Below are 20,296 nucleotides of genomic sequence, written 5' to 3' on the forward strand. Positions count from 1 at the left end.
ACGTCATGCTAGCCAGAGGCCTGGCAACCCCTTGTAACATGCCTTCTCTTCTTCCCAGCAACAATTTGAAACTTAATGTCCATGTGGCAAAATTAATGTGCCTTATTCTTGGCAGGTGGGGGCCTGCATGACACCTCCACACCCAGGAAATGAAATGCGATTTGCGGAAAGGTGCATTTCATTAAAAGGGTCGAGAGAAAATAGATAAGTTACAGAAAACCATGCATTTCTCTTATTCATTCCCATTCATTCATGAATCCTAAAACTTACTAAAACTCTTTTTTCTTGGTGCTAGTGCTGATTTAATTGTCCCCTTTTTGGCATGCCAGTAGACATGTGGTTCTTTGGGGAAGTTTTTCTTCAGTTTTCCCATTGTCATGACTGCCTAGGGTCTTTGTTCTTGCTGAGGTCTGCCAAGGGATGAGAGGGGGGGCGGTGGTGGCAGTGCGGAGAGTTAGATTTAATTAGCCCTAAGTTGGAGTTTTTTCTGAGAGAGTCAGTAGTGGGTGGGTCTCTCTTGAACTCTCTTTCAGTGCTTTGCTGAGTCATGAAAAGGCTTCTGATTTCAGGGTGGTTCCCTTTTTCTCTGGCTGTGGTGGAGGATTCTTTGTTAATATCCAATTTGTTCTCCAGGACACTCCTGCCTACAGGATTCTACTGCACTCCCTTGTGTCACTTTGACTAGGTGAGGCATCACCCTCACAGTTTCTGTGTCCCCTGGAGGTCTTTCTTTGTCTCTGAAGGTTCCTGTAAATGTTGTTAGCAGCTCTGGTGGGGTGCTTCTAGAGTCCGCATTTACGTAGGAGAATGTGGAGTCTAACTTCTCACATTTTTTGGGGTTGGCTGATCGGACAGTAGGAGTTTTCATTCCGGGATTCCTCCTGGTCTTCCTTTAACCTGCCCTCTTGGTCATTTTTTCCCCTTCCCTTTCTAAACTTTTGCCAGCCTGTCCCTTTTAGTTGATCGGCGGGGGTCCCTTACAGTTCACCAGCTCTCTGCTGGAGGGTCCTCCTAACAGTGGTACAAGACTTAGGGGTGCAGGTTTCACTGGAGGTTGGGGTTTCCCCTTAACCTGGCACATGTGGCAACTCCTGCAGTACTCCACCACATCTTTGTGGAGTTTTGGCCAGTCAAACTGCTGTCTTATGCGGGCTTTGGTCTTTCATGTACCAGCATGTACAACCACTGTAGTCTCTGGGCCCTTCTTAATATTTCTTTCTCGTACCTCTGTGGCACCACTAACTGGTGAACTACTATGCACTCCTTGCTCTCAGCTCTGTGAGGAGAACTCCATTTCCTCATCAGTACCTCATTCTTTAAATAGTAGCGACCAGGGACTCTCTCTGCTTCACTTTCAGACTGGACAGCCTGTGCTAACTTTCGCAATACTGGGTCGGCTCGCTGAGCCTCACCAAGGGAAATCCATTTAATTTATTCCCTGGGTCTCCTAACTTTCCAAAGAAAGTCTCGGACAGGCAGACCTCATGGCCTGCAGTGCCAATGCAGTCTCCTCTGGGGGAGCTGGTTTGATCATGCCCTGATCCACTACACATTCAGGGAAACCTCAGGGGTCTGTCTTCTGCCACTGCCCCGTCTCACTGACCTCTTGCGGTCTTTCTTTCACTACTGGGGGAGTGGCTACTACCTTCACCCCCGCCAGATCATTACCTAGGAGTAGGTCAACCCCGTCCACAGGCAATCTAGGGACAATCCCTATGGTCACCGGTCCCGAAGCTAGGTCGAACTCCAGGTGCACCCGGTGTACAGGTACAGGCATACACCGCCTTCCAATACCATTCACCACCATTTTGATGTTCACTGCATTCTCTGGGGGAAAGGTCAGGCCTTTTCCCAGTAAAGGGATCTAGTGGCCTCTGTGTCCCTGAGAATCACTATGGGCTTGCTGGTCCCACTTGAGGGATATGGGGTTAATTTCCCTTCAGACACAAAACCCTGATAACCTTCGGGAATCCTATTAACTTTCCCTGTACTGGCCATAGTAAACTTCCTGGGTTGCACTGTTACTGCAATTAAAGCCACAGCTTGTTCTGCTGTGCTTTCCATCAGGTTCACTTCTTCACTGAGTGGGTGTGCCCTGATTAGCCCTACCGGATTTCCCTTTAGTTTCCAGCAGTCAGCTTTTAAATGCCCTGCTTTATTACAATGGAAGCACACAAGTCTCTGGGTCTCACTCTTGCTCACAGCACCTTCCTTTTTGGCTGGAGGAGGGCCCCCTGTGTCTCCTGCTTTCCTTTCTCTCTCAGGGCTGCCTGGGCTTCTGTCACCTTCCCACCCTTTGTCCCTTTCGGATTTGTGGCAGTGACTAGGAAAGGTGCTCCCCGGGAAACTGATTTATAAATTAAAGCAAACTCATCAGCCAGGAAGGCCACTTGCTGGGCTCTCTTTACCTGTTGCTACTCTACATGGATCTTTGTGGAAAGTGGAAGAGAGTTTATAACTTCCTCAAACAGATCTACTCCCCTGAGATTCTCATAGCTGAGCTGTACTTTAACAGCCCTCAGCCACTGGTCAATAGCCAGCTGCTTACTTCTTTCAAACTCCAGATAAGTTTGATTAGCTTTCTTCTTGAAGGTTCTAAACATTTGGTGATAGGTTTTGGGTACTAATTCATATGTCCCGAGGATAGCATTTTTGGTCAGTTCATAATTTGATGAACTCTCATCTGGCATCAAGGAATAAACCTCATCGGCTTGTCCAGTTAGCTTTCTTTGTAGTAAAAGAGACCAGGTCTCAGCTGGCCATTTTAGCTGCCTTGCCAGTTTCTCAAAAGACACAAAAAGTAATTCCACATCTTCCTCATTGAATTTGGAATTAGTTGAGTAAGTTTTAGCAATTTTGTACCCAGCCCTGAATTATGCTCCTCCATATAGGCCATGCTTTCACTGGGGTTACTCTGTCACCCCCTAGTTAACTTAACTCTCTTTCTTTGCATTCTTTCTGGAAGCTGCTTTCTCTCTCTCTCCTGCCTTTCATTTTCTTCACATTCCTTCTGGAAAGCTCTTTCTTTCTCCCTCTGTCTTTCCTCAAATTCAAGTTTCTTCTGTTACAATTGTATCTTTGCTGACAATACCATGTCAGATTCTGCTTCTAACCCTGTTTCTTCTTCTTCAGATTCAAGGGAAAGATGGTTGGCCACTAGTCTTAGTAGTTCAGATTTCCTAGCCTTGCCACGTACTGTGATCCCACACTGCTCAGCCATTTTCCTCAACTCCTCCATAGACAGTGCTTTTAACTTATCCCAAGTTACTTCACCCTGGCTTTGGGAGCTACTAGCTTCAGTTGCCGAATGTTAGTATTTAATCTGACACAACCACATGAAAACCTGTATTAATCTTGCTCTTTTTTGATTGGGAACAAATTGGCTTCCCACTTCCAATTTCTCTCATTTGTGGATAAAATTCATAATGCTAGCACCCAAATTTTTATTACGACCAGGTGAGAAAGAGGTCGAGGGTTCCCTTTCAGTGTTCACCTGGTCTTGATGTAACAGGGTTTTTTATTTTTAAACACACTGTGTTTTTAGCTCCCCCTTGGTGAATCCTTATTCACCACTTTCCAATTATAAGGCAAAGAAACCAGCACACTCACACAGGTTTTCTTAGGTTTAAAGAAGAAAGATTGAAATTTAGTAAACTTAAACTAAAAACTCGAATTTGGTTAACGTCTACAGATACATGCCGCGCCCCGCTGCTAGCATGCATACGCGATATGCACTTGCAACTAGAGACAGAAAAGAGCATAAGAAAAATAAAGTGAAAAGGTTTGAGGCAATATCTGAAGAGTATGTGTTACGGGTCTTCGAGCTCACTGTAGAGTCCTTGATTGTAGGCAGATCTTGCTTTTCGTTGGGGCCCAGTATCCTAAACCTTGTTCACTGTAGGAGATTCTTCTCTCTTGGGGTTCACGTGTCTTCAATGGATTCAGAAGCTTGTGAGAAAGAGATGGGAGCAGACAGGCAGACAAGAGGTCTTCTTCAGTCCAGGAGCATTCTGCTTTTTTTTCCCAGCTGGAACACTGTCTCCACAATTTAAAACTCCCCAAGTTGGCCAGCAGGGTAGTCATTTGACTGACAGGTTTGACCAGGTCTATTCTGTGTATTGTATTGGAGCAGGGGATAACTTCTTTGTTCCAACATTGTCTGTTAATATGCAGCAGTGTCTTTCCAGCCAGAGGCCTGGCAACCCCTTGTAACATGCCTTCTCTTCTTCCCAGCAACAATTTGAAATTTAATGTTCATGTGGTGAAATTAATGTGCCTTATTCTTGGCAGGTGGGGGCCTGCATGACAGGTTAATAAAGCATGTGGGATGCCGGACCTTACAAATAGGGGCATGGAGTACAGAAAACAAGGAAGTTATAATAAAGTTGTGCAAAACACTGGTTCGGCCTCAACGAGAGTGTTGTGTCCAGTTCTGTTCACTACACGTTCGGAAGGATATATGAAGGCTTTAGAGAGAGTGCAGAAAGATTCCTGAGAGTGGTTCCAGGGATGAGGAACTTCAGTTACGTGGATAGGTTGGAGAAGCTGGAGCTGTTTTCTTTGGAGAAGAGAAGATTAAGAAGAGATTTGATAGAGGTGTTCAAAATCATGTGCGGTCCAGAGTAGATAGGGAGACACTGTTCCCACTGGTAGAAGGATCCAGAACTAGGGAACACCGATTCAAAGTGATTTGCAAAAGAAACAATGGTAGCATGAGGTAAAACTTTTTTGCGCAGCGAATGGTTAGGATCTGGAATGCACTGCCTGAGAGTGTGGTGAGGCAGATTCAATCAAGGCCTTCAAAAAGGAATTGGATAATTATCTGAAGAGAATTAATTTTCTGGGCACAGGGAAAAGGCAAGGGCATGGGTCTGGGTGAGTTGCTCTAGCAGAGAACTGACGCAAACAAGATGGGCCATATGGCCTCCTCTTGCTGTAACCATTCTATGTATAAAGGAGTTGTTAGAGGCCCTTGAGGACGGGCTTCTTGCAATGTAATGCTTTGTACAGAATAATCTTGCAATGTAATGTTTTGTATAGACTATCAAAGTCTTTGATTTCATTTGTTTTAAAATTTTGGTTGTACATATAAACTCTAATTTTATTTAAACGAAGAGGCGGGAAACTGTATATTAACTGCATATAATTGTATGCAGGTGGTGGGCATTAACTGGGGTTTCAGTTGTGCCCTTATGAATAGGAATAGACTGAAACTGATGGCGAGGTTAGGAGGCGCACGTTTGTAATGTGTACCACTGTAAATAAAGCTTATAAAAGTGTGAAGATTGGCTCCAGTTCTATCCTTCTCCACCACTTGCAGATTTTAGGGTTTGGAGAGAAAGGGATCCAGTCACAGAAAGCATGGGATGTGCATAAGGGGAATCGAGTCACAGATAGCATAAGGTGCAGAGAGAAAAAGATCCTGTCATAGATAGCACAGGGTGTGCGGAGAAAGGGATCCGGTCACAGCTGGCATAGGATGTGAAGAGAAAGGGATCTCGTCACAGATAGCATAGTATGTGGGGAAAGGGTTCCAGTCACAGCAGCATAGGATGTGCAGAGAGAAAAGGATTCAGTCACAGAAAGCAGAGGGTGTAGGGGGAAATGGATTCAGTCACAGATAGCAGAGGGTGCAGGGAGAAAAGGATCCAGTCACAGATAGCACAGTATGTGGGGAGAAAGGGATTCAGACATGGATAGCATGGGCTGTGGGGAAAAAGGGATCCTGTCAATGATAGTTTAGGATGTGCAAAGAACTTATGGATAGCGCAGGGTGTGGAATGAAAGAACCCAGTCTTTGGTATCATAGGGTATGGAATGAGAGGCATCCGATCACAGATAGAATAGGGTGTGGAATGAAAGGGTATCCTAATGCAGATAGCAGGACTATGGAAAGAAAGGGATCCAATAATGGATTGCAAAAGTATGGAGAGGACATGCTTCATTGATGGATAGCAGAGTTGTTGAGAGAAGGCCAGATAATAAATATAGAAAGTGAGCAATAACCTTACGGAGTCAATGATCTAACTTTCCCAAAACAGTCCAAAATACTAGTTGGGTTCAAAACTTGAATCTCAGGGAGTGATAAAAAGAAGCAAAACAAATTCTAGAAATCTGAACTGAATACTGGAATTGCACTACAGCTCTGTCAGATGATTGCTCTCTAGCTGAAATATTAACTTGTGCTTTTCTGTTCCATGTACGTTTTCAACACATTCACTTTAATAGGTAGTAAATATTTCCAGATCTCTGAAATGCTCTAATCAACTATCTGTTTCTGTATCAGTAAGCAAAGTGAAAAATGAACATTGAAGATAAAATTATTCTGAACATATTCTGGAGAAAAGCAAATACCTGGAATTGGATTTAAGACGATAATTCAATCCCCAGATTCTGCTGGCATTTGTAATTGGCATTATCAGAAGTGCTGGATTGAATTACTTCCTTGTAACTCACTGCTTGCTATCTATTATCTCCTTTTTAGTGTGCAGTGTACACAGTAATTTCATTCTTTATAATCTTTAGCACAAGATTGGACCAGTGGTACTCCATGCATTATAGGAACATAGGGACAGGTGTAGGTCACTCAGCCCCTCAAGTCTGTTCCACTATTCAGTGAGAGTTTGGCTGATTTGTATCTTAATTTTATCCACCCGCTTTGGCTCCATATTCTTTTGTACCCTTGGCTAGCAAGCATCTATCTATCTCAGATTTAAAATTATTAATTGAACTAACATCTGCTGCTTTATGTGAGAGTACAACTCTCCTACCACACTTTGCACAAAGGAAAAAGGGGCCATTCCTAATTTGAGAGACCTTTGGAAGACTATGGCTCAAGCATCTGCAACTTGCCTGCTTTCTTTAAAACCCAGGGGTGGAAACAATCAGGTCCTGGAATTTGGCACTCTTTAGTGCCATTATACTTTTTTTAATACTGTTTTCTTACTCACTTTAACTTGAGTGAATTTTAGCCCCTGATTTATTATTAGTTCCCCTGGGATGTCCAGTATGTTATCCTCTTCCTCTACTGTGAATATTGACACAAAGTAATTAATCAACAAGTTTGTCATTTCCTTATTTTAATTTGCAATATTACCAGGCTTTTTTTTTTAGGGCCCATATTACCCTTGACTCACCTATTTTTTCTAATATAATTGGAAAAAAAGTGTTAATCTTAATATCTCACACAAGTTTCTTTTCATATTCCCTTTTTGCAGCTCCTTCTATCCATTTTGTCTTGCTTTGTTCTTCTATCTCTCCCAGTCCCCTGTATTTACACTATTTGCACTTTTATACACTATTTCCCTTAGTTTTACGTCTCTCTCAACTCCTCTGTTAACCATAGCTGTTTAACTTGATAAGTAGAGCCCTTGCCCCTTAGGGGTATAATTTGGTCCTGCATTAAGCTAAATTATTTGTGGAACGCCTCTCACTCTTTATCTGTAGTTTTACCCAGTAACAGTTTTTCTGAAATAAAAACAGAAAGTGCTGGAAATACTCAGCAGGTCTGGCAGCATCTGTGGAGAGAGAAGCAGAGTTAACATTTCAGGTCTGTGACCTTTCATCATTATTAACTATGTCAGGCTAGTTATTCATTACTAGTTTTAGTATGGCCTGCCCTGAAGTTGGTTTAGAGCATATTGCTCCAGAAAACTATTTTGAATGCACTCAAGAAATTTGTTTCCTTTCTGACTAGCGTTACACTGCTCTTCCCAATTTATATGAAAATTAAAGTGCCCCATTAATACAAGATAAATGCAACTCTAATCTCTGAATTAATACATTCTGCTACTTTGTTGCGGCTATCAGGAGTCCTCCAGACAACTCCCATTATAGTTTTAAGTCCTCTCTCATTCCTAAATTCTAACTGCTGAGTTTCCACTGATTGCTTTGCCTCACCTATATACTTTCTTACGAATGCTGGAATAGTGTCTTGAATCAATAAGACTACCCCTCCTTCTCTTCTAGTTTCCCTATCCTTCCTAAAGATCTTATAACCTGGAATATTTAATTGCCAATCATGAGTAGCTTCCAATCATGTCTCAGTAATGGCCACCATATCATCCTCCCTAAGCTGTATTTGAACATTCAATTCGCTCAATTTATTTTTTTAAATCCATGTTTGAGTATATAAAACTAAAACTATAGTTGGATAGGAGACCGTAACTTGCCCTGTCCTGATGCTGCCTCATCATACTTCGCATATTTCTTATTTGTCACTTCTGTTGTAATACGTCAGTTATGTCAGTTTCTTATCTTTAAATTAACACATTTCTGACTGAGCCCTCCCCTTTTATTAATTTAAAGTTCTTTTTACCAACTTATGTATTACCCATCCATCTAGCCATATATATATCACTAAACAATTTCCAATGGTGTTAGACATGAATGCCACAAAAAAGTGCAGAGTGGGAGAGGTCTGGGAATAACTGGACTGGAATTTGCAAGCATAATTCAGTTCCCATTTTAAGTACATTCTTATTTTTATTGGAGTGGCTCTTGTCAGTGCAGCCAGTGCATGCTGAAGCACCGATGTCATCCGAGCGTGTCTGCAAATTTGCCACGATCAGCTCAGATGTTGATGTCAGCACGTGCACTGTGAGCGAGCAAGCGACCAACCAAGCGGGGAGTGGGGGAAATGGACAAGCGGCAAAGGGGTGGGTGGGACAACCAGCGGGGGGGGGGGGGGGGGGTGGTGGCGGGACAAGTGGCGAATGAGGAGGAGACAAGCGACAAGGGGGAGGAGACAAGCGGCAAATGAAGCGGCAAGTGGTTGGGCGGGAAGGAGTGGGGATGAGAAGAGCAAGGGTGGGGAGACGAGTGGTGATTGAAGCAGTAGGCGGGAGGGAGTGGGGAGGAGAAGCAGTGATTGAAGCACGCAGGTCGGAGGGAGTGGGGAGGAGAAGAGGTGATAGAAGCAGGCGAGAGGGAGTGGGGAGGAGAAGCAGTGATTGAAGCACGCAGGTCGGAGGGAGTGGGGAGGAGAAGAGGTGATAGATGCAGGCAAGAGGGAGTGGGGAGGAGAAGCGGCGATTGAAGTGGAAGGCGGGAGAGAGTGGGGAAGAGAAGTGGTGATTGAAGTGACAGGCGAGAGGGAGTGGGGAGGAGAAGTGGTGATTGAAGTGGCAAGTGGGAGGGAGTGGGGTGGAGAAGCAGTGATTGAAGCAGGCAGGCGAGAGGGAGTGGGGAGGAGAAGCGGCAATTGAAGTGGCAGGCGGGAAGGAGTGGGGAGGAGAAGCGTCGAGCAGTTGGACGGGAGGGAGCCGGGTGGAGAAGTGGTCATTGGGGGTTGGAGGGAGGTTTGTGCTTTTTCAACTGTCTCTATTTGCCAATGCAGAGTTTATTCATTTTTCTGTGTAGGATTGAGCAGTGCCACCTTTATTACAGGCAGCTGCCTGAGATGTTGCTGACAGTGTTGTTTCAGTCAATGAAACTGCATTTGTGCATGTGCGCCGTCTAGTGTTGTGTTGTCAACAAACGCACCCTATTTAGATGTTGCCTGTGTGAAATTGTCGCACTGCGATTATATTCTCCCACCAATGTAGCACTCTAGTGGCATCACTGTTGGGAGAATGAGGGTGTACAGCTTGACAAGTTTGCATAGCAAGTTTCCATTATGTTACGGACAGCGAGGAAGTGGTATGGGTGACAAACGACTGGTTTTCTCATAGGTTAAAATGAAAGATAAATATTTATTTTACACAATGACTGAAAAGTGTCTGTGACCTCACCCACTCTCGCATTCTCTCACAGACACAAGAACAGATAGAGTAGAGTTAAGAGTCTAATTGTGGTAAAAGAGTTTGTTGTTTAAAAAAAAACTTTTGGAGCTTTTCTGGGGGAAATCTTTCGGCGGTGCAGGCCTGAATGTTCTTTGTCTTAAAAAGGATGACGTGTTGCAGGCTCCTTTTGGTTAAGCCTCAATCCAAAATCAGTGGTAGAAATCCTGATTCACTTTCGCAGATGGGGAGTTCCAAACTCACCTTGCAATTTCTCTGCTGAAGTGGTGAAAAGGTGCTGTCATCAAGGCTCCTGCTTAACTGGACCTGTCTCAGAGCTGTTCTGCCTCTCTCTCTCTCCAGAAAGATACCTTTTAAGTTAGAAACTTGTCAGGTCGGGGTGTCGTTCAGGTGACTAAACTCTCTCCCCTGTGGTGATTCATACAATGTTCCAGGATATGGGAACCATTGTTACATGATGGCGTCTGAATGTGGTCCATTTTAATAATTAGGTAGTACTTCATACCTGTTATTTTGGCCTTGGCTTCAGAGTCAGTCTGTCTGCAAAAGTCTTTGTTAGCTCCATTCTGTAGATACGAGTTATTAGCATGGAATGAACTATTTTACATTTCAATGTGTTTTCCCCAAAGCTAATTTAAACATGTATAATGTGTTTCATATCCAATAGGCAAACATGTCTATTGAGCAGTAAAGAAGGGGTCACCTGACCTCTGCTTCATTTTGTCTATGGCACAAATGTGTCCAATTTCTTGTAGTTCAGTTGACTTTTATTTCATAGTTCCTCCAGTTCATTTCATATTTCATCACTGTTGCCTTCGTGAGCATGACAAATGTAAATGTGGACAGCAAAATTTCTAATGAGAGCCATTGACAGGATGTCTGTGCACCCATAAGATTTTTAATAATTGGAGATAGATATATTGAAAACATGACTTGAAGCTATCACATATCATCTTGATTGATGTGTGCACATCACACATTGTCAGGCTTCAATTCCATATTTTGTGCAAACTGCCAGTGCTCAGAAAGAGCACACAGCCACCTGACCACTGTGGAGGGGAGGTTGGGGAAGGGAATTACTAGCTCCTCCATGGAGGACGTTTCCCTGCCACTCCACGCATGCTCCTCCTATTGTTAATGAAAGTTGCAAATGGGGTCCTGCAGGTAACGGCAAAGTCCAATTTGCATTGGCAATTAGGCTCCTGTCCGTTTTGTGTGGACGTGCTGGCTTCACATTCGCAACCAGCGATTCTTGTGCAGTCAACAACAACAACTTCCATTCATACCTCACAGGAACATTATAGGTATAAAATGGACACCGAGCCACATTAGAAGATATTAGAGACTAAAAACATTGTGAGGAAATTACAGAGCTTAGGGCCTAGACTGCTGAAGGCACGATCTCCAATGGTGGGGTGATGGAAGTGGGGCATGCACAAAAAGCAAGTGTTGGAAGAATGCAGTGCTCTTGTAGGGTTACAGGGCTGGAGATGGTTACAGAGATAGTAAGGGGCAAGGCCATGATGGGATCTGAACATGAGGTTGAGAATTTTAAAATCCAGGTATTGTTGGACTGGGAGTCAATGTAGCAAGCATTGTGATGGATGAACGGGTTTTGGTGTGAGTTAAAATATGGGCAGCAGTGTTTAAATGAGTTCAAGTTTAAGAAGGGTGGAAGATGGGAGGCCAGCCAGGAGAGCAATGGAATAGTCAAGCCTGGAGGTACCAAAAGCATGGACCAGGGCTTCAGCAGCAGCTGGACAGATGTAGGGGGAAAGAAAGACAATGTTATGAAGTGTTTTCTTTTCAATTTTCAACTGGTCGCCACCCCTTTACCTAGTGTAAATGGGAGAGACAGTTGAAGATCGCCCCCAGTGTGACCAGGTGGGTTACAGCATCAAACACTTTACTTTTTATCTGTGAGCAATGCCATGGATATCTCATTGTTAAATTAATTTAATATTATAGTTTATAATTTTATTGTTCTAAATAATGAGGTATTCCACTGCTGGTTTCAATAACTGTTGGAAAATAAGTGGCTCACTTGCTGCTACCTCGTCTGGAGTGAGCCAATCAGAGCAGAAAGTCCCAGATTCAATCTTAGATAGGCTAATTTAATTATTGGCCTCAGTGACAGAGGGCAAGATGGAAAGAATCAATCAGGGCCCCTGCTCCTCACGGCCACCCAGTCAATCCTGCTGGAAAATGTCAGCGTATGGAAATCAATTGAAGACAGGATTGGGCTTATCTTTGATGCTTCTCTTTGATTGGAACTCACTATCTAGACTGGCCACTTGGATAAGAGACTGGAGAACACCTGGCACCTTTGGAATTGTATCCCAGAACCTTGGGAGATAAGGGTAGAGGGATTAAGTCCTGCATACTTTTATATGTGATCAAAACCTTTTCAGAACTTAAGAAAATAGTGGCATCTTGTGCATCCCCAACTTCACCCCTTCATTGGTGGTCGTGCCTTCAGCTGTCTCATCCCTAAGCCCTGGGATTTCTTTCCTAAACGTAGTTGCCTCACTGTCCTCTTTTGAGACATTCCTTAAAACCTACCTTTTGGACCAAGCTCATGGTTCCCTATCCAAATATCTCCCTTGTGTGGCTTTGTCAAATTTTGACCAATAATGCTCCTGTGAAGCACCTCAGGAATGTTTTATTCATGCTCGTAGCAAGTTGTTGTGTAATTGTAACTTGGAAGGTTAAAAAACCTGCCTAATATTTGCATGTCTTCTCTTTCACTAGCACAAGAGAAAGCATTGGGAATGAGCATTGAAAGTTGCGAGATTGCCTAAAGAGTTAAAGGTCAAGCAACAAAATTGAACTTGTTTACATAGCTCTTTTGGTGGCTTAATTGGTAAAGCAGCATCCAATATGTTAGGTCAGGAGGTCCTAACTCCAAGTTTCCACTCATGCTGTTGCTGATCTCAGCTGGGGGAGCAATAGCAATACTACAATTGGTCTCAGTTCCTGGGCTGCAGATGTGAAAAATCAGTTAGGGTTCCTGATCCTTATTGACATCCAGAGATTTCGGCTGGGAAAGGTGTAATGGGTGAAGGCAGCATCTGGCCTCCACGTAGTGCCAACTCTCATGTGAAGAGTGGCCTCTTGGATGTGAAGCCTTTTGGCACCTTCAGGAGAAGGGAGGAGGAGATTATTGACAAAGAAAGGGATGTTTATTTGTGTTACTGTGAATGAAGTAATGGTGTAACAATTCAGCCAAGTAATTCCAGCGCATTTTGTTTAATAAACTGCAGTCTGTGCTGCATGCCAGCTCGTTCAGTTATAGTATATTCCAAAATCAGGTTAACCCTCCGAGTTGCTGTTGACAATATTTACCATTTTGACAGTTGTTAGGAAAGTCTGTTTTGTATTTAATCTAATTTCCATATGTAAATGAGGTATGATTAGTGTATATATTAATATGCTGTTATCAACACAGTTATGCTGTCCAAATTTCATTGCAGTTTTTGAATTCTTTAGAAAGTCTTTTTGTAATTACTGATTTACATATGCAAATAGAAATGTGGAGATTTAATTGTATGATTCATGAATATGTTGTCTTTATAATTGAAAAATTGTAGGGGACTGAGTTGTACAATGGTATAGATTCTGGCCTTTCATTGCTGGGACCTAGGTTCATCTCCAAACTGATTGGATGAGAGTGTCAGCCTGCTGAGTCTAAGGATCCGATGTGAAATGATCGCATAGTCTGAACCCATTTCTTGCTGGGTATGTAGCTGCAGTATCAACCTGCCCTCAGTTTGGAAGTAAATTGGCAATCCCACTTGGAGGCTCTTGATGAGTATTGGAAAAATAGAGAGCACTACAGCAACAAGAACAGAAATTAAGTTCTATATGGTGCCTTTAACATAATAAAACATCTCAAGGTGCTTCACAGGAGCGTTATAAGGCAAAATTTGACACGAGCCAAATTATGCGATATTGAGGTAAATGACCAAAAGCTTGGCCAAAGAGGAAGGTTCTAAAGAGTGTATTAAAGGAGAAAAGGAAGGCAGAGGTGGAGAGGTTTTGGGAGGGAATTTCAGAGCTTAAGACGTAGGCACCTGAAGGCACGGCCACTAATGGATGTGCAATTAAAATCGGCCATGCTCAAGAGGTCAGAATTAGAGGAGCACAGATATCTCAAAGCATTGTGGGACTGGAGGAGATTACAGAGATAGGGAGGGGCAAGGCCACAGAGGGATTTGAAAACAAGGATTAACCTGCTTAACCAGGAGCCGATATAGGTCAGCAAGCACAGGAGTGATAGGTGAATGGGACTTGGTGCGAGTAAGGACATAGACATCAGTGTTTTGGATGAACTCAAGTTTTCGGAGTGTAGAATGTGGGAAGTTGACCAGGAATAGGTTGGAACAGTCACAACTAGAGGTAACAAAAACATGGTTGAGGCATGGATGGTATTTTGCATATGTCTGCAGGCAAGGTGAGAATATTGACAAATATAAACAGCCCTTGACTAAACCCACAGCTCCTTTTTGTGTTCCTCTTGGTATTCTTCAAATAATCCATCAAGGCACCCTGCCTCCTTACAAACAGCATACCCCACCTGTCCCATCGTCTGACTGATCTCCCTCCACCTCCCAAGCACACCCACTGAGAACTAACCTTGCCAACCTCCTTCCTGTCCCACTCACCCAGCCAACCATTGCCCTATTGGATTCTGCCAGTGGATCAACAACCCACCTCTTTGACACCCCAGCTTAGACTGGAGCAAACTGCACGGTTTTGGTGTGACCTTGGCCCCCATTTATGTGCAACATCATTCCCAGACAAGTATGCTGATCATACTAACTTTAAGTCCATACTGCCTCTATGTTCTCAGTCTGCTTGTCCAAAATGCAGTCTTGGATGAGCTACAATTTCTTCCAGTTCAAGATTGGGAGTTGCTGAAAGTTTGAGCTGTTAATATTGCAGTGAGGGAAACCAGGCATCTGGGACCTGAGTGAACAGGGCGATCAACAGGGTGTCTCCTTAACCAATCAGATTGAAGGACTGCAACATTACCATGAAAGGACTAAGAAGGAAGAGTAAATTAGAGTTGGTGAATTCAATGTCAAATCAGGTACAGAAAGATAAATAAAGACAGGAAAAAGAGATTGGATTAAGAGAGAGAGACAGAGATGGAAAAAGAAAGTAAAGAAAAAAATAAATTTTACATTTTTAAAATCTCCAGCAACGATTAATATCCGAAGGAATGAGACTCCACACCTGTATTAGTTCATTTTCAGTGTGAAAAGGGTTGACTAGTTGCAACTAAAGGGCTTGCTAGGTCACATTGGAGGTCAATTAAGAGTCAACCAAGTTGGTGAGCGACTTGAGTCACCCAGAGGCCAGCCAGATAAGGACAGCAGATTTCCTTCTCCAAAGGACATTACTGAAACAGTTGAGCTTTTAGAATAATTTGACAGCTTCACGGTCACTTTTACTGATACCAACATTTTATTTCCTGTTGTTTTTCCCACGAAATTCAAATTCTCAAACTGCCTTGAAGGAATTTGAACTCACCTTCTCTAGTTTCTGGTCCAGTAACATAACCATTACACTATCATAAACCATATTTCTAGAAAGTTAGTACACTCAGATAGTGAGTGTTGGCAGGCTATCCAATCATAAAGAGTAAAGCCAGTGACAGCAGTGACCAGACAGCAATAAGGAATCTGATTCCTGTCTGAAATTTTCCTCTCCCAAAGTTCAGGGCTTTTTTTTGTTCATTCATTGGCAAGGACAGCATTTACTGCCAATCCCTAATTGCCCTTGAGAAGTTGGTGGTGATCTGCCTTCTTGAACTGCTGTAGTCTGTGTGGTGAAGGTACACCCATAGTGCTATTAGAGAGGGAGGTCCAGGATTTTGACCCAGCAACAATGAAAGAATGGTGATATATTTCCAAGTCAGGATGGTGTGTGGCTTCAAGGGGAGGAATCTTGCAAGTGGTGGTGTTCCCATGTGCCTGCTGTCCTTGGTGGTAGAATTTGAGAGTTGGAATGTGCTACCAAAGAAGCCTTGGCAAGTTGCTGCAGTACATCTTGTAGATGGTACATACTGCTGCCACGGTGTGCCAGTGGTGAAGGGCGTGAATGTTTAAGGTGGTGAATGGAATGCCAATCAAGAAGGTTGCTTTGTCCTGGATGGTGTTGAGCTGCTTAAATGTTGGTGCAGCTGCAACATTCAAGCAAATGGAGAAAATTTCATCAGATTCCTAACTTGTACCTTATAGATGGCGGGCAGGTTTGGGGAGTCAGGAGATGAATTACTTGCCACAGAATTCCCAACCTCTGACATGCTGTTGTAGCCACAGTATGTGGTTGTTACAGTTAAATTCCTAGTCAATAGTGACACCAACCCCCGCCCCCCCCCCCCAGGATGTTGATCGTAGGGGATTTGGCGATAGTATTGCCAATGAATGTCAAGAGAAGGTGGTTAGACACTCTCTCGTTATAGATGGTCATTGCCTGGCACTTGTGTGGCAGAAATGTTACTGGCAACTTATCAGCCCAAGCCTGAATTTTTCCAGGTCTTGCTACGTTTGAGCATGAATTGCTTCATTATCTGAGGAGTTGCAAATGGAATTGAATACTGAGCAATCATCAGCAACCATTCCCACTTCTGACCTTATGATGGAGGGAAGGTCATTGATGAAGCAGCTGAAGATGGTTTGGCTTAGGACAATGCCCTGTGTAACACCTGTAGCAATGTCCTGGGGTTGATAAGATTGCCCTCCAACAACCATAGCCATCGTCCTTTGTCATAGGTATGACTCCAGCCAGTAGAGAGTTTTCCCCCTGGTTCCCATTAACTTGAGTTTCACTGTGGCTTCTTGGTGCCATATTTGGTCAAATGCTGCCTTGATGTCAAGGGCAGTCATTCTAACCTCAGCTCTGTAATTCAGCTCTTTTGTCCATGTTTGGATCAAAGCTTTAATGTGATCCAGAGCCAAGTGATCCTGACAGAATGCAAACAGAGCATCAATCAGCAGGTTATTGGTAAGTAAGTGCCACTTGATTGCACTGTCAATGATGCCTTCCATCACATGGCTGCTGTTTGAAAGTTGACTGATGGTGCAGTAATTGGCTGGGTTCAATTTGTCCTGCTTTTTGTGGACAGGACATACCTAGAAATACCAAAGTTTTCTACTTGACAAGCAGATGCCATTTTTGTACAGCATGGCTAGAGGTATGGCTAGTTCTGGAGCACAAAAGTCCTCAACATTACAGCCAGGATGTTATCAGTGCCCATAGCCTTGGTGGTATCCAATGTGTTCAGCTGTTTTGTGCATGCGGAGTGAATCGAATTGGCCGATGGCTGGCTTATGTGATGTTGGGGCCCTCAGGAGAAGGCCAAGATGGATCATACACTCAGCACTTCTGGCTGAAGATGTTTGCAAATGCTTCAGCCTTGTATTTTGCACTCATGAGCTGGGTTCCACCACAATTAAGGAAGGGGATTCGTCTCTTCCCGTTAGTAGTTTAATTGGCCACCACCGTTCACGACTTTAATCTGATCCAGTGATTGTGGGATCACTTAGCTCTGTCTATTGCATCTAGCTTCCGCTGTTTAGCATACACATAGTTCTGTATTGTAGCTTCACCAAGTTGGCACATCATTTTTAGGTATGCCTGGTGCTTCTTCTTTCATGTTCTTCCACCCTCCTCATTGATTCAAGGTTGGTCCCTTATCTTGATAGTAATGGTAGAGTGAGTGATATGTTGGACTACGAGTTTACAGATTGTGGTGGAATACAGGGATGGTGATGGAGCAGTCTGGGGCAATGGCTGTAAGATATGATTCTGTGAGTATGTCAGGCTGTTGTTTGACCAGTCTGTGGGACAGCTGTCTTTTTTTTGGCACAGGTGCCCAGTTGTGAGCGAGGAGGACTTTGCGAGGTTGACTGGGCTGGGTGTGGCTTTGACGTGTATGGAAGCCAATTAGGGCACAGTGTTCAATGCCCCCAACTGGGATTAACATGGATCGGAAATCAAACCTGGGATGATCTGTTCGGTCTGGTCTCAATTTCACACTTGGCTGGAGCTTCACCCACAGACACTCTAGAAAGGTACTTGTCACGCAGGCCTCCACTTACCAAGAATGAGGCATATTGGTTTTGTCGTATGAACATTGATTATGAACTGTTACTGGAGCATGGAAATGACTTGTTGAATAGATCAGCTGCGGCTGGAGAAAAACATTTGTATACGAAGAGATGATGCTTGTGTAGACAAAGGACCATTCCCTGAGACATTCAACCCACAATGGATGTTGATCACCGGACAGTGAGGAGGTGGGGAAGCGCATTTCAGGGCCTGCTGGGGTGATGCAATCCACAGGGGCCAGGACTGGTTGGACTAGCTGATCACATGACTAACTGGCTGTTCCAGGGTTTGTTGAACTAGCCACAGAGCGTTTGAACTCAGAAAGACTGTTTGCTCCTGGACTGAAGAAGATCTCTCCTGTCTGCTCCCATCTCTTTCTCACAAGCCTCTGAATCCACTGAAGACACATGAACCCCAAGAGAGAAAAGTTTCCTATAGTGAACAAGGTTTAAGCAGAATACTGGGTCCCAACGAAAAGCATGCTCTACCTACAATCAAGGACTCTACAGTGAGCTCGAAGAACTGTGACAAAAACTCTTCAGATATTGCCTCAAACTTTTCCACTTTATTTTTTCCTTCTGCTCTTTTCTGTCTCTATTTGCATGTGTGTATCGCGTATGCATGCTGGCGTGGGCACTAGCATTTTCTTCTTTAAACCTAAGAAAACATGTTTTTGCTGGTTTCTTTGCCGTATAATTGGAAAGCAGTGAACAAGGATTCACCAAAGGAGAGCTGAAAATACGGTGTGTTTAAAATTAAACCCTGTTGTGTTAAGACCAGGTGAAGGCTGAGAGGGACTCCTAGACACCTTTCTCACCTGTTCTAACATACTAAATTCCTATTCAGTTGTATTTGCCAATGAGCTGCACCACAACAGCTAGATTTGTCTGGACAGAAGGAAAGGAAAGCTAGTTTGGAGGACTGTGATGTGAAAGCTAAAAAAAAATTGGAAATCAACACTGCTTAATAAAATAAAGGCTACATTTGCTGACAACGAAACCAACAGGTGGCACAGTACTTGCACATGCACAAATGCAGGCTCTTCAACTGGAACGTCAGTGTCTATGATGTTCAGGCAGCTGCCAGGATTAAAGATGGTGCTGCTCACTTTATCACTGGAAATGCTTATGGCTGGATCGTTCTAGCAAACTAACCTTACGTTAAGTAATATGCTACTATATAGTTATAGTTACAGTCAAGAGCGACGTCTCAATTCATTCCATCTTCGCTGCCTCCGGAGAATACTTGGCATCAGGTGGCAGGACCGTATCTCCAACACAGAAGTCCTCGAGGCGGCCAACATCCCCAGCTTATACACACTACTGAGTCAGCGGCGCTTGAGATGGCTTGGCCATGTGAGCCGCATGGAAGATGGCAGGATCCCCAAAGACACATTGTACAGCGAGCTCGCCACTGGTATCAGACCCACCGGCCGTCCATGTCTCCGCTTTAAAGACGTCTGTAAACACGACATGAAGTCCTGTGACATTGATCACAAGTCGTGGGAGTCAGTTGCCAGCGTTCGCCAGAGCTGGCGGGCAGCCATAACGGCGGGGCTAAAGTGTGGCAAGTCGAAGAGACTTAGCAGTTGGCAGGAAAAAAGACAGAGCAAGGGGAGAGCCAACTGTGTAACAGCCCCGACAAACAAATTTCTCTGCAGCACCTGTGGAAGAGCCTGTCACTCCAGAATTGGCCTTTATAGCCACTCCAGGCGCTGCTCCACATACCACTGACCACCTCCAGGCGCTTACCCATTGTCTCTTGAGATAAGGAGGCCAAAGAAGATAGTTATAGGATGCTAGCTGTAATCCTCAGATCCATTTAATATTCCAGTAATCCTATTAAATACAAAAGATACAAAAGGGAATTTATGATTGAATTTCCATTGCAAGATAGTGAATTGTCACCTCGATCGAAAATCGGGCAGAGTATAAAATGTGCTGCCAATTCGTTATTGTGATTCGTTTATATGAGTGACCAGGACTAATTTCACCTGAGCACAGCTACTAGCTCCCGCCCCACAGGCCAGGCCCCCCCACCTCGGCAACTTGCTTTATCCCACTCCTCCCCACCGGCCACTTCACCACACCCACCACCACCCCCCCCACCCACTTCACACCGCTCGCTCCATACTTAGCTACTCCCCCCCTCTTCCCTGGCCGATTGTTCCCCACTCGCACCACCCCGCTCTCTGGTTGCTCCCCCCCCCCCCCACCCCCTCAGCTGCTACCTCTAGGCCGTGCCGCTTTTCACCAGGCGCCGTTCGAAGAAGCAAGGTGGGCCACAAGTGGTGACCGGGCAACGTAGGAGCGAGTGGCCGAGAGGATAGAAGCGGCGCGGCCTATAACCAGTGGCTGGAGGGGAGCGGGGTAAAGAGAGGAGCAAGTGTCCAGAGAGCAGGGGGAGCAAAGAGGTCTGGTGCGAGCGGCTGCGGGGAG

At 44.2% G+C, this 20,296-nt stretch overlaps 1 protein-coding gene across 8 annotated transcripts in view; it reads left to right on the forward strand.

Annotated features, from left to right (window-relative positions):
- The window catches only part of LOC137375763 (ran-binding protein 17-like), a 1,067,965-nt gene that overhangs the window by 645,961 nt on the left and 401,708 nt on the right, over window positions 1–20,296 (forward strand). The gene's annotated exons all lie outside the window — the stretch shown is intronic.

Source organism: Heterodontus francisci, chromosome 12 (genome assembly GCF_036365525.1).
Source record: "Heterodontus francisci isolate sHetFra1 chromosome 12, sHetFra1.hap1, whole genome shotgun sequence".
Classification (NCBI taxonomy): Eukaryota; Metazoa; Chordata; class Chondrichthyes; order Heterodontiformes; family Heterodontidae; genus Heterodontus; species Heterodontus francisci.